This window comes from Pseudonaja textilis, chromosome 10 (genome assembly GCF_049901715.1).
Source record: "Pseudonaja textilis isolate UNSWEBS1 chromosome 10, rPseTex1.2, whole genome shotgun sequence".
Classification (NCBI taxonomy): domain Eukaryota; kingdom Metazoa; phylum Chordata; class Lepidosauria; order Squamata; family Elapidae; genus Pseudonaja; species Pseudonaja textilis.
The window spans coordinates 7,137,805-7,150,022 of record NC_141999.1 but is presented as its reverse complement, the minus strand read 5'-3'; the positions used below and the strand labels follow the sequence as shown (position 1 = coordinate 7,150,022).

General features: G+C 41.0%; 1 protein-coding gene across 4 annotated transcripts in view; it reads right to left on the bottom strand.

The window, feature by feature from the left end:
- The window catches only part of DLGAP3 (DLG associated protein 3), a 234,576-nt gene that overhangs the window by 115,544 nt on the left and 106,814 nt on the right, over window positions 1–12,218 (bottom strand). The window lies entirely within an intron of this gene.

Here is a 12,218-nt window from a genome sequence, read left to right as displayed (position 1 = left end):
ATACTTCAGCTTCAACCACAACAATACAAGAGCACACAATAGATACAAACTCAAGGTAAACTGCCCCAAACTTGATTGCAGGAAATACGACTTCAGCAACAGAGTGGTCAATGTCTGAAATACTCTACCTGACTCTGTGGTTTCTTCCCCAAATCCCAACAACTTTAACCTTAGACTGTCTACTATTGACCTCACCCCTTTCCTAAGAGGTCTGTAGGGGGCGTGCATAAGCGCACCAACATGCCTACCCTCCCTCTTCTATTGTTTCTTTCTTTTTTCTTATTCATATCCATTTCCTGTATTCATAACTGTGTTTATACTTATACCCGTTATCTAATAATTGTTGAAAAAATAAAATAAATAAATAAAATAAAAGATGTTCCCCTCCATTATGGGATACACGCACACACGCACATGCACAGCCTTCCCCAGGGTGCCAGATGAAAGAGAAACCAATGCTTACCACCAGCTACTCCATGAGTTCTTGGACAGATCTTTACAAATTTAGCATTTCCATCACTGATTGCAAAGAGTAGTCAAGATTTACCCCAAACAAAAAGAGTTTACTATAGTTACATCTGGATCTACCATTAAAATGTCCATACCAATATTTATACATAATTAAGGATAAGAATATAGATAGAAGAAATGGCAGTATCTCAGGTCTATGCAGGTAGTAAATCACCTTGCTGGACTCTGCCTGTTTTTTAATTTCAATGGACTTATGTATCAAACAGATCTGTATGCCACGGCAATCAGAAACGGCTTTTGGCAACTCATGTAGAAAAATGCAGTATTAAACAAATCTCATAAAAACTTAAACAACACAATCACTCTATAAGAATAGCAAGAAATTAAAGCTGGCAACAACAACTTAGAACAGGGGAAGGCTCTCCTCACCCAAACTGGATACTTGTGGAAAAGTAACAAAGATTGTGGTTTAATTGGGAAGAATTCTGTGTTCCTTCCTGGCCCAGTTGAGCCAAACATTTCATGTATGTAGAAAAGTGGCAGTCAGCAAACCTTTTCCTGATTTGCTAGCTTTCTATGTGCAATTGGGCAGGTCCTTCAAACATGCAAGCCCAGGTCTACAGCCATGCTCCAAAATGTCTATACCAAAATGCACTTTACTCCTCCAATGATCAATGGTGCTTAAACATGAAGTTGATTAAAAAAAAAACTTCTCCAAGGCTTTATTTGGTCTTGTGTGTCCTTGCTAAAATACATGGCAGATAGCCAACTGCTCTTGTATTGGTTCTGCCAACAAGGCTTTTAAAGGTAATAATGAACATGTGAGTCAAAGGGCAAAGGAGGAACAGAAAAGCCGTGGGTGGAGTTTGGAAAACAATGTGGCTGAGCCAGAGCTAGGTAGGGGGTGTGTGTGCCCTAGCAGTGGGCAGCCCTCTATTTATGGAGAAAGAGGCTGCAACCTGTTCTGAGCAAAGGTATCAAGTCACATAACCTCTAGGGGGTATCAAAGAGATAACCCTAATTCTTTGCTGCTCCCTAGTGGCCATCTGATTTTTCTGCAGACCAGATTTGCAGACCACTGTGGGAGACAAACCATTTAAGGGAGAGAAATTATTTCCCAATTTGTACCTCTATTTATTAATTAGGGACATGCTGATTTTACATTGGTCTGGGTGAATTTAGCTTGCCATGCATTCCTAGGTGTCGTGCTAGGCGTCATAACTTCCGGACTCATCTAGAGTTGATTGTCTCTGAGATCCTAACTTTGAACTTTGGGGTCCTAACTACCCTCCTCCACAGTATCCCAGATTCTCTTCTTCCTAACTGGGGCTTAGAGCTGCTGAGAGGGACCCACTGAAAGGAAAAGCAGAGCAGAGCAGAGATGTGCTCCATTGCTTTAACAGCAGGCCTGATGGAAGTTACTTAGCATCTGAATGTATTAAGCATCTGGAGAAGAAGGCAAATTGAGGAAAGAGAGGAAATTGTTATACGCTGACAAGCTATGCATGTCAATTTCTGTTGGAATCAAACCCAGGATTCAAACCCAGCTATTACGTGTGCAGTGGCAAAATTCTGTGTTGCTGCAATGTCTACTAGAAAAAATAAATGGTTACAGAATTATAGCTGTCAATTTGTGACAATTTTTGGAGATAGAACAAATTTTGGGAAATGATATTTACACACATACTTATTGGCTCTCCACTCATATAAACCAGGGAGTGCCCCTAACTGTTTGAGAACCTGTATTTTCTTAAGAGATGTTTTTATCCACTATTAATGTATTATAATGTATCAGTATTTTTTTATATATATGTTGTAAATAGTGATGTCTATTGCTGGTCTAAGACCGTAATAAATTTATATTCCATTCTTCAATGCTGTTGGAGAAGAGTGGGGAGCCCTTCACCCCGGGCCGAAGATTGGAGCTAACTGAAAAATTCAGAGCACCCCTACAGAAACAGAACATCTTTGTTGACATCTAGACATCATCTAGACATCATCTAAACATCATCTTTGTTGACATCTGGATGTCATCTTTGCTGATATCTGGATTTTTGCAGGCCAGATCTGCTAGCTCTCATGATGAGTATCCTGTATGAGATCTCATTTTTCAATTTCTCATCTAATTTTCTTTTTTCCATCTTTGTTCAGGTGTGAAAGGCTCACATGGGACCTTCTCCAAAGATTCAGTGGAGGACTAGGAGGTCAGGAAAGGACAGAAGAATGGACCAAGTATCGTAGCATGAAAAGGAAGGAGCTCACATTCTGTTCTCCTTGGATCCTAGTTTCTAAAACATATAATCTTTCATCAAATGGAATGAGAAGGGGAAGAGAAAAACACAACATTAATTACTGAGCTTTCCTCTTCCTTAACTTTGAAACAAATAGAGGAATCCTGGCAGAGTTAACGGGATGTCCATCATCCACGTTTTTCTTGCATGTCCCACCACTAAATCAATTGCTCAAAATGAAGATGGGCCTTTTCTTCTGAAGGCCACTCAGTGGCTTCATTCCTACAGAATGTTAGGCGGACAGGAAAAAACTGGATGTCGTCCTCTGTCTGAAGACATGGCTCTGAGAGACCTTCCTATCACTCTGGCTTGTCTAAGAAATGTTTGCTTCGAATCATCATTTTTAAAAAAGGACCTTGGAAAAGGGAAGTGATTTATGGACCTGCTTAATCAGCAAGGAAAAGGGCAAATTGGGAAGAAGCACACTCAGAGGTGGTATTCAGCAGGTTCTGACCAGTTCTGGAGAACAGGTAACTGAAATGTTGAGTAGTTCGGAGAACCAGCAAATACCCCCTCTGACTGGAGATTTTACAGTATCCCTCCCCTGCCACGCCCACCAAGCCACGCCCACAGAACCGGTAGTAAAAAAAATTGAATCCCACCACTGAGCACACTCCCTTGTCTTCCTCTGTTGTAGGCTGAACCAGAAACAGGACTCATTGGTAACTTGATCTACTTTGGATTTGGCTGTACCCAGTCCTAGATGGAGGGTCAGCAAGGTTTGGGTCAAGGTAGCAGGATTGCCTACCATATGAGAGAAACACCTGTAAAAGGGAAGCAATTTTCTAGCCTGGGATGAAGATGTTATTCACTGGGAAGCTGAAAATGCACATGAATGGTTGCCTAGCAACCCTGAAATGCTCTTTTCTGAAGAATCTCTTTCTTTCTCCTTTCTTCAAGGGAGAGGCATCCATTGCAATTAAGTGCAAGGCAGGACATTGAAGCACAAGCACTCAGGAAGTGTAGAACGGTGGAGGAGACCAAACATCCATCTGATGCCCCAAAACAGGACAGCTTCATTGACAATCAGGTTAGGCTGGTTAGATTTCAGCCAGTGTTCCTTAATCTACAACAAACCTGAAAGGGACCAAGATCTGTCTTTCTTAAAGGATGCTGGCTTGCTTCTTACAATACCCTTGATTGCCCGAGAGCAGTTTTCGCTTTCCAAATTGTGGGATGCATTTATTTTACGCTATAATAATAGCAAACCATTTGCTTGCAAGTAAGAATTGGTGGGATCGTGAAGCAGACAAAGTAATATAAAATGAAGAAGCTAAAGTGCTTTTTGGTACTTTGGAATTGAAATAGACAAGCACCTGCCACATAACACCTCCAGACTTAACAATTGTCAATAATAAAGATATAAAAGTCTGGATAGTGGACATTGCAATGCTTGGAGACAGTAGAATAGAATAGAAAATAGTGGAGAAATAATAAAATGCAAAGACTTGCAAATAGAACGACTGTGGCAAAACAAAGATAGTCGCAATAGTAATAGGCACAATCCCAAAACAACTGGAGCACCACTTGGAAACTTTGGGCATTGACAAAAGCACCATCAGCCAGTTCCAAAAGGCAGCTTTATTTGGAAAAACTTACATCCTGCGACAACACAGGTAGCCCTTGACTTATGACCACAACTGAGCCCAAAATTTCTGTTGCTAAGTGAAAGATTTAAGTGAATTTTATACCCCATTTCTTGTCCCTTTCTTGTCCCCGCTATCCTCCTTTCTTGCCCCTGCTATTAAGTGAATCCCTGAAATTATTAAATTAGTAACATGGTTGTTAAGTGAATCTGGCTTACCCATTGACTTTGCTTATAAGAAAGTCGGGACACTGCAACCGTCATAAATACACGCCAGTTTCCAAGCGGCCGAATTTTGATCACGTGATCATGTGTGGGCGCTGCAATGGTCTTAAGCGTGTAAAATGGCGGTAAGTCACTTTTTTCAGTGCCATTGTAACTTTGAAAGTTACTAACTGAACCGTTCTAAGTCGAGAACTACCTGTATTTTTAACACCATCAAACAACTACTGCCTATTGGATTTGCCTTGACAAATCCAATCTAAACATTGGCCTGGCTGTGCGATGAACTCTAATAATTATAAGGCAAAAGAAAGCAATGATAGTCCCAATCTAATAAGCACCCTGGATACAACCCCAAAACAACTGAAGCACTCCCCCTGAACACCGCTGGCATTGACCAACATCACCATTGGTCAGCTGCAAAAGGCAGCTGTATTTGAAGCAAATGACATCTTGCAACATCCTGCAGCAATATTTTTTTTAACAATTACCTATCCCAGGTTAATAAGTGGATAAAAATGCAAAATTCAGTCTAAACATCTGGCTGACACTTCAATGAACCATAATAATCATAACAGCAGAGCATGGTCAAGATATTAGCCATGACTTCACAATCAGAGTCTTCCCTTTTTAAATACAGGCAACTTGGATAAAAAGGGCAGAGTTTCAGTGGTATAACTGCAGCTCTGATCTTTGCCTTTTGATGGCCAGCTCCCTCGTATCCTCTTGATAATAACCACCAAGTTTCTGAAGTCTGTAGATGTTTTTATTACCTTTTCAGATTTGGCAATAGTCAGGAAACAAATTCTTTGAATATATAGATAATGTTATTTTTAACCCAGGAAACCATTGATATGTTCAACTCTACCAGGAATAGTGGATGACATGTAGCTAAGCTATGTTAGAGCTCATCCCTGACATGGCACAGAAAACACAGCATATAAGCGGCTTTTAAAAACCACTAATTAAATAGGTATAATTATAGAAAGCTTTAATCAGCTCAGTCACTAAGCTAGGAGCTACGTTCCAGCAACACACCAAGCTTATTTAACTTTAACTTGGTTAACTTTCACTTTCATATAGATTTGTGTCTTGGGTTAGTCCCTGGTTAGCAGGTTAAACAATTCCAGAAAATGAGTTAAGTCATGAACTAAGTTTAAGTGTGATACATGAATGATTTGGTGTGTGTATGTTGATGCCCTCCCATTCTTGCAGCTACTTTTCCCTATTTTATTTTATTTTAATTTATTTGATTTCTACAGGTAGTCCTTGATTTATGACCAATCATTTAGTGACTGTTCAAAGTTCCAATGGACTTCTCCAGGGGCTACTTATAAGCCAGTTCCAAAATTCTACTGGAATCTTAAATCATATAACCACATGTTGAGTACCCAGCAACTGGCTGGTGTTTATGGCCTCTTGTAACATCCTATGGCCACGTGACCATGTTTTATGACATTTTTTTCTGAAAAGTGACCCTTTGCAGGTATTCAGCAAAAATGGCCCATAGCAATGGGTTTGCTTTTTGATTGCTGCACAATAAGTCATAAAGTTGGTTTGAGATCAGTTTTTACAACCCTTGTGATATACCACTGCAATGGGCAGTTCCATTGTAGTCATAAATTGAGGATTTCCTGTATAGCCAGTTGTCCATCTCAACTAGTTACAAATATAGCATTTGATTGGAATTACACATTCTATGCAACAGGAAACAAATACTGAATGCAGATTTTGAAAGATGAAAAGTTGAAATCTCTAAGCTATTCTCAAGCGTGCCACATTCCCTCCACCCCCAATAATTTCCTTATGCTCCACCATGAAGATCAGCTGTAGATTTTTTTAAAAAGGAACTATTTAGTTTGGATTGCCATATCAACTTGCTTAGAAGGAAACAGAAGATACAAATCTACAGGATAAAAATTGCAGCAGCTAATTTATATGCATCAAAGGCAAATTTTATATATGTAGATTGTGTGCACTGCAAATATTTTGCATGGCACTAATCAAGATAGCAGCCTCATTTTCATTTTTTAAAATGTTCTTTTAAGGGAAACAGAAATCTGACTAACAGAGCTTGCATGCAGCATTATCATTACTGCCTGGGCCTCAACGAATCCTGAAATGTGACCAAGATCCAGTGGTCAAAAAGGAGTTGAGGGACGAGAAAGAGTGACAGAATCACTACCTTGAGTTAGGATCAAGATGTGCTTTGTAGCCATGGTTAACATTCTGTAAATGGGCAATACTTCCCCATGTCAGCCATGATGCTGTGAAAGTGCCCCTAACAGGGTATCCAGGTCTTAAGTGTGACTAAATTCTCCCCTAAGGAACTTAGATGACCATCCAGGGCTGCTAAGGTATGACTTTTGCATCATGGTATCAACAAAGGGGAGAAAGTAAAAGGTTTGGTCCATTGGGGAGCCTTGGGGGATTATGGAATCTTCTCTCCTCTCCCCCTACCCTCGAGAAGTGAGGTCAGTTCCATGTCTCTTAACAAGTCCTACAAGATCTGCCTATGCCATTAGCCAGGATTGTTCTAGGGGATCAGGGAGTTCGTGAGGTGGTTCTCTTACTGTGGTTAACATCATCCTCTCTTGTTCGTCTGCTTTTAATAATGACTGTAGATAGATAGATAGATAGATAGATAGATAGATAGATAGATAGATATAGTGTTTTTAAAAATATGTGCTATACATCACTCAGAGTCACTTTTTTCATAGAAATTTGATAAATAAACAAATAAATAAAATTATATAGGGAAAAAATGAATGTCCTGGAGTTAAGAGACCCTTTGAGGCATCTAAAGCTTTCACAGAAGAAAACTCTGGCAAAAGATGGAAATTAAGGGGTCGAAGAAAGTAAAAGGTTTGAGATATTTGGTTCCATATTCTGTGGATTTCTGAACCATGCTGAAAGAATACTGTAGGAAATCCATGTGATTCAAGAGTTGGCGGTGCCCAGTCCTGGTTGAAGTGATTCAGCAAATATCTCCTCAGCCATCAGGACCAGAAACTTTAAAAAGAAAAGGCTGCACTTAGGAGCTTTAGGATTTTACACACATTCTGTCCCAAAAACATGGTTTCAAGATTCCGTTCATTCCATGAACTCCAACTAGCAGTGAAAAATCACGATGAAAACCCCTTAATTTTACAACATATGGACAAACTTAACCACAGTTTCATGTGAGAAATGGTGAGCATCCTAGACTATCTAAGTCCAAAAATTCTAGAGAATTCCTAGAAGCCTGACACCTAGACAAATCTGCCATCAACAGTCACATAGAGATAAACAACATTTACATACTGTTCACAAGAGGCAATCAATTAGCCAAAAAGGAAACAGAAAGACCAAAACACCTCCTCACTAGCAAACAACACTCACATGAGCAGAGATTACCCCCAAGATTAATACTAGACCAACGATCAAAAAGCAAACTATACCCCAATGAAGGTATCACCAATTTAGACAAACTAACTAACAGTAAACAGCAGCCTAATCAAGGAACCACTGAAACATTCCTACCAAAAGCTGATGAGACAAACCACTAGTATATAAAAAGAGAGCAAATTCTACTCCTTTAGCACTGATGATGTTACCTAGATGGGTAATGAAATGTCTGCAAGAGAACATAGAACATCATCAGAGTTGGAAAGGACCTTGGAGTTCTTCTAATGCAACTCTCTGCTCAAGCAGCCCCCCCCCCAATATCACTTTAGACAAATGGCTGTCCAGTCTCTTCTTAAAAGCCTCCAATGATGATCCACCCACAACTTCTGCAGACAGGCAGTTCCACTGGTTAATTGTTCTCAATGTCGGGAAATTTCTCCTTAGTTCTAGGTTTCTTCTCTCCTTGGTTAGTTTCCAGCCATTGTTTCTTGTCCTGCCCTCTGGTGCAGTGGAGAATAATTTGACCCCTTCTCCTTTGTGGTAGCCCCTCAAATACTGGAATGCTGCTTTCACATCACCTCTAGTTCTTCTTTTCACTAGACTAGACACCTAGCACCAAAGTCCCCAGATTCAGTGGTGGGCTGCTGCCGGTTCAGACTGGCTCGCCTGCACTGGTAGTTATGACCACCAGTTGGGCCCACCCATGTGCCAAGTGCTATCCCATCCTATAAATCTTACCTTTTTGTTCGCGCGCCCTGCCCTCACAGCCCAGCTGTTTTCTGCATCTCACCCAATCTCACCCTGGCTGCCGCATGCAAGGAACCGTGTTTTTGAAGCTGTGTGACAGGGATGTGCATGCGCACGCTCAAATTTTTGGCGAACCGTTTGTTAAACTGGTTGCAGCCCACCTCTGCACCAGATTCCATTCTTCTTTCCCAGTACTGGATTATGAATAGAATTTCCCTGAGCATATTCTTACATTGACTGCCAGGGTTTCCCAAAGTGTGATGTAAATCTCCCCTGGCATGTCATAGTATCGCTTCATTTGTGTTCATTTGGATTTTTAGGGGAGGTGTGTATATTAAGACTTCATAATGGCAAAAATATTAGGAACCCCTGGCCTAAACTCTCATTCCTAGATCAATACCCCTTTCCTTCACCTTTAGCTCAGCAAGATTATAGAGGTCTCGTTCCTGGGATCAGATTTCACGTTATTCCACACAATACTGAAGCCGAAAAAGAGAAGAAAAATATTGCTGAATGAGCTAAAATGGAGCTGCTAAGTCCTCTGCCTTTGTGGTAAGCCTTGTATTATTCAAAAGGGTTCTCATTAAATTTGCTTCTGACACTTGGCTTACAGAATCAATCCAGAATGCCTACTGGGGGCAGGATGTTGGTGGTAATGCCCCCCACTCCCTTTCCAATTTTGTATCACCTGCTATTGCTTTTCAGCATTTTATGCTGACTCAAGTCCTTCTGAAAACCTTTGAACTTTAGGAGGAATTATGGAGAAAGAGGGAGAGGAGAGAGAGAGAGGTGGGGGGGAAAGAAATCAAATATTCAATTAGGTGGCTTTGGCTGATGAATGGGTGAAGGATATCCAAGGATTCCCATCGTAGCAAAGTGACAAGAGATAGATCTAGATCAGGGTTTCTCAATCTTGGCTGCTTGAAGGGGGCTGGACGTCAACTCCCAGAATTCCCCAGCCAGCTTTGGGAGTTGAAGTCCACCCCTCTTCAAGCAGCCAAGGTTGAGAAACCCTGATTCTAGATGGTTATTCTGGAGACTGAATTTCCTACACCAAAGGTTGATGGAAGGGAAAGAGAAAAGTATTGGGTTTACCAGCCCTTTCCAGAAATACCTGTTTCATTAGAAAAGCTCAATTCTGAATTTTGATCGTATCCACAGGGACTGGGATCACCTGGGATTTAAATCAGCTTCTAGATCTGTTTTTAAACCAAAGTGCATTTGAACACGGTGACAAATGCCTAGGTTTCAAAATGAGAGGGAAATACAGGTAGTCCTCGACTTTTGATCATGATTCAGCCCAATATTGCTGTTGCTAAGCGAGACAGAAGTTTTGCTCTGTTTTACACGCTTTCTTGCCACAGTTGTTAAATGAATTGCTGCAGTTGTTGTGTTACTAACCTGGTTATTAAGTGAGTCTGGCTTCCCAATTGATTTTGCTTGTCCGAAGGTTGCAAAAGGTGATCGATTACATTCAGTGATTTGTTTAACAACCATGGGAAAAAAGGTAATAAAATCAGGAATAACTCCCTGAACAAACACCTTGTTTAGCAATAGAAATTCTGGCCCAGTTGTGGTTATAAGTGGAGGACTACCTGTATTCTGGGGTCTCCTTTAGGTGGACTATTTTCAGAGTAATGGGTTCATAATTCCCCCGCAAAAGCCCACTTCCGTCCGTATAGTACCCTCATCTGTAAATAGCAATTAGAGAAACAGGCGATTTTTTTTCCTGAATCCAGCTCAGAGAAGAACTCGTTTTCATGTCCCTACAAAGTTTCTTTCGGTCTCAGATGAAAAGCAGAATCAGAGAAAAGAGCTTCCATGGCTTTCAACCATTTTGCACAGCCAAGAGAGTGACAGCGAGATCTCCTGGCTGCGCATCAACCAAGGATAATGGGAGCTTTAGCAGCCAAAATTGCAGCTGACATCCCTGTCAACACACCGGATCTTTGGTTAACAATCTTTCTGCCAGTCTGCTCTTTTGGGCACCCCCCGTCTATGAAATACAAGGCTGAAATTCCATCAAACAGCCCAGAAGGTGACTGAGAGAGGTTGGTGTCAAAAGAAAGAATAGGAAGAAGTTTTTCCCCCGGCTGGAATTTTGATCCACCGCTTCTTAATTGGAAGCCTGTTTGTTGTGATAGTGTTCATTATACAAACTAGAACCGCATTTCAAGAAGTGTGGGGCCCAAATTCAGTAGGGCAGGGAGGCCTTTAAGCTGGAATTAATGAAGAAATGGCTTTTTTTTTCCCCCACCATCTTTTGTAAATGCACAATTTCTTTTCCAAGTAATATAACAGATTCTGCTCGTTCAATGATCCAGCCTGGAACTAAGGAGAAATTTCGTGGCAGTGAGACCAAAGAGTCTATGGAATAGCTTGTCTCCCAAAACTGTGGGTGCCTCCATCACTGAAGATTTTCCAGAAAAGAAGCAAGAAGCAACAGGTGGGAACCAATCAAGGAGCAAACCAACCTATTGACAGTGAGAACAATTAAACAATTAATGGAATGAAATGCCTCCAGAAATTATGAAGTCTTGGAGGTTTTTAAGAAGAGATTGCGCAACCATTTGTCTGAAATGGCATAGGGTCTCCTGCTTGAGTAGGGGGTGGGACTTGAAGACCTCCAAGATCTTTTCCAACTCTGTCATTCTGTTAAGATTGAAAAGCCACTTGCCTAGGATGCTTTGGGCAAGGGGTTGGACTAGAAGATTTCCACAATTCTTTCCAGCCCTATCATCCTTTCCTTTCCTTTTTCTTTCCTTTTCTTTTCTTTTCTTTTCTTTTCTTTTCTTTTCTTTTCTTTTCTTTTCTTTTCTTTTCCTTTCCTTTCCTTTCCTCTCCTCTCCTCCCCTCCCCTCCCCTTTCCTTCCCTCCCTTCCCTCCCCTCTCCTTCTTTCAGTCTCTTTCACTTCCTTTCCTTTCCTTTCCTTTCCTTTCCTTTCCTTTCCTTTCCTTTCCTTTCCTTTCCTTTCCTTTCTTTTTCCCGTCCCGTCCCATCCCATCCCATCCTGACATTCCCTTCCCTTCCCTTCCCATTCCTGTTCTGTCTTTCCTGAAGAAGGGAGGAATTAAAATGTTGTGGGAAGATGAGAAATGATTCAGGTAAACAGGTTCTTGAAGGGTTTGAAAAATACCCTATTTATTATTCCGACCCCCAGGAAGAAAAAAAGGCTGCTGGTTTCTAAATAAGTCAATGGGAGAAACACCTAAGAGATGGTAGCAATGCTGTTGATGTTCTCCATTTGGGAGGCTGTGAATCCCCTCTGCAATGAATTTTATGTACAGTCATCATGATTTATGTCAGGGCTGTGATATTTTAGAGCTAATTTGGCAAGATGGCAACTTGCCACCTCCTGGAATAGCTTTGTCTTCAGATTCTTCTGCGTTCTTAAACGATTTCATCTCTGCTCACATTATCCCTTCTGCCAGATTATTTTGCACCACCCAATCTGCTCCTGTCCAGGTGAGCTGGGACTATCATTCCTGGACAATGTGTCTAATTTGGCTGAAAA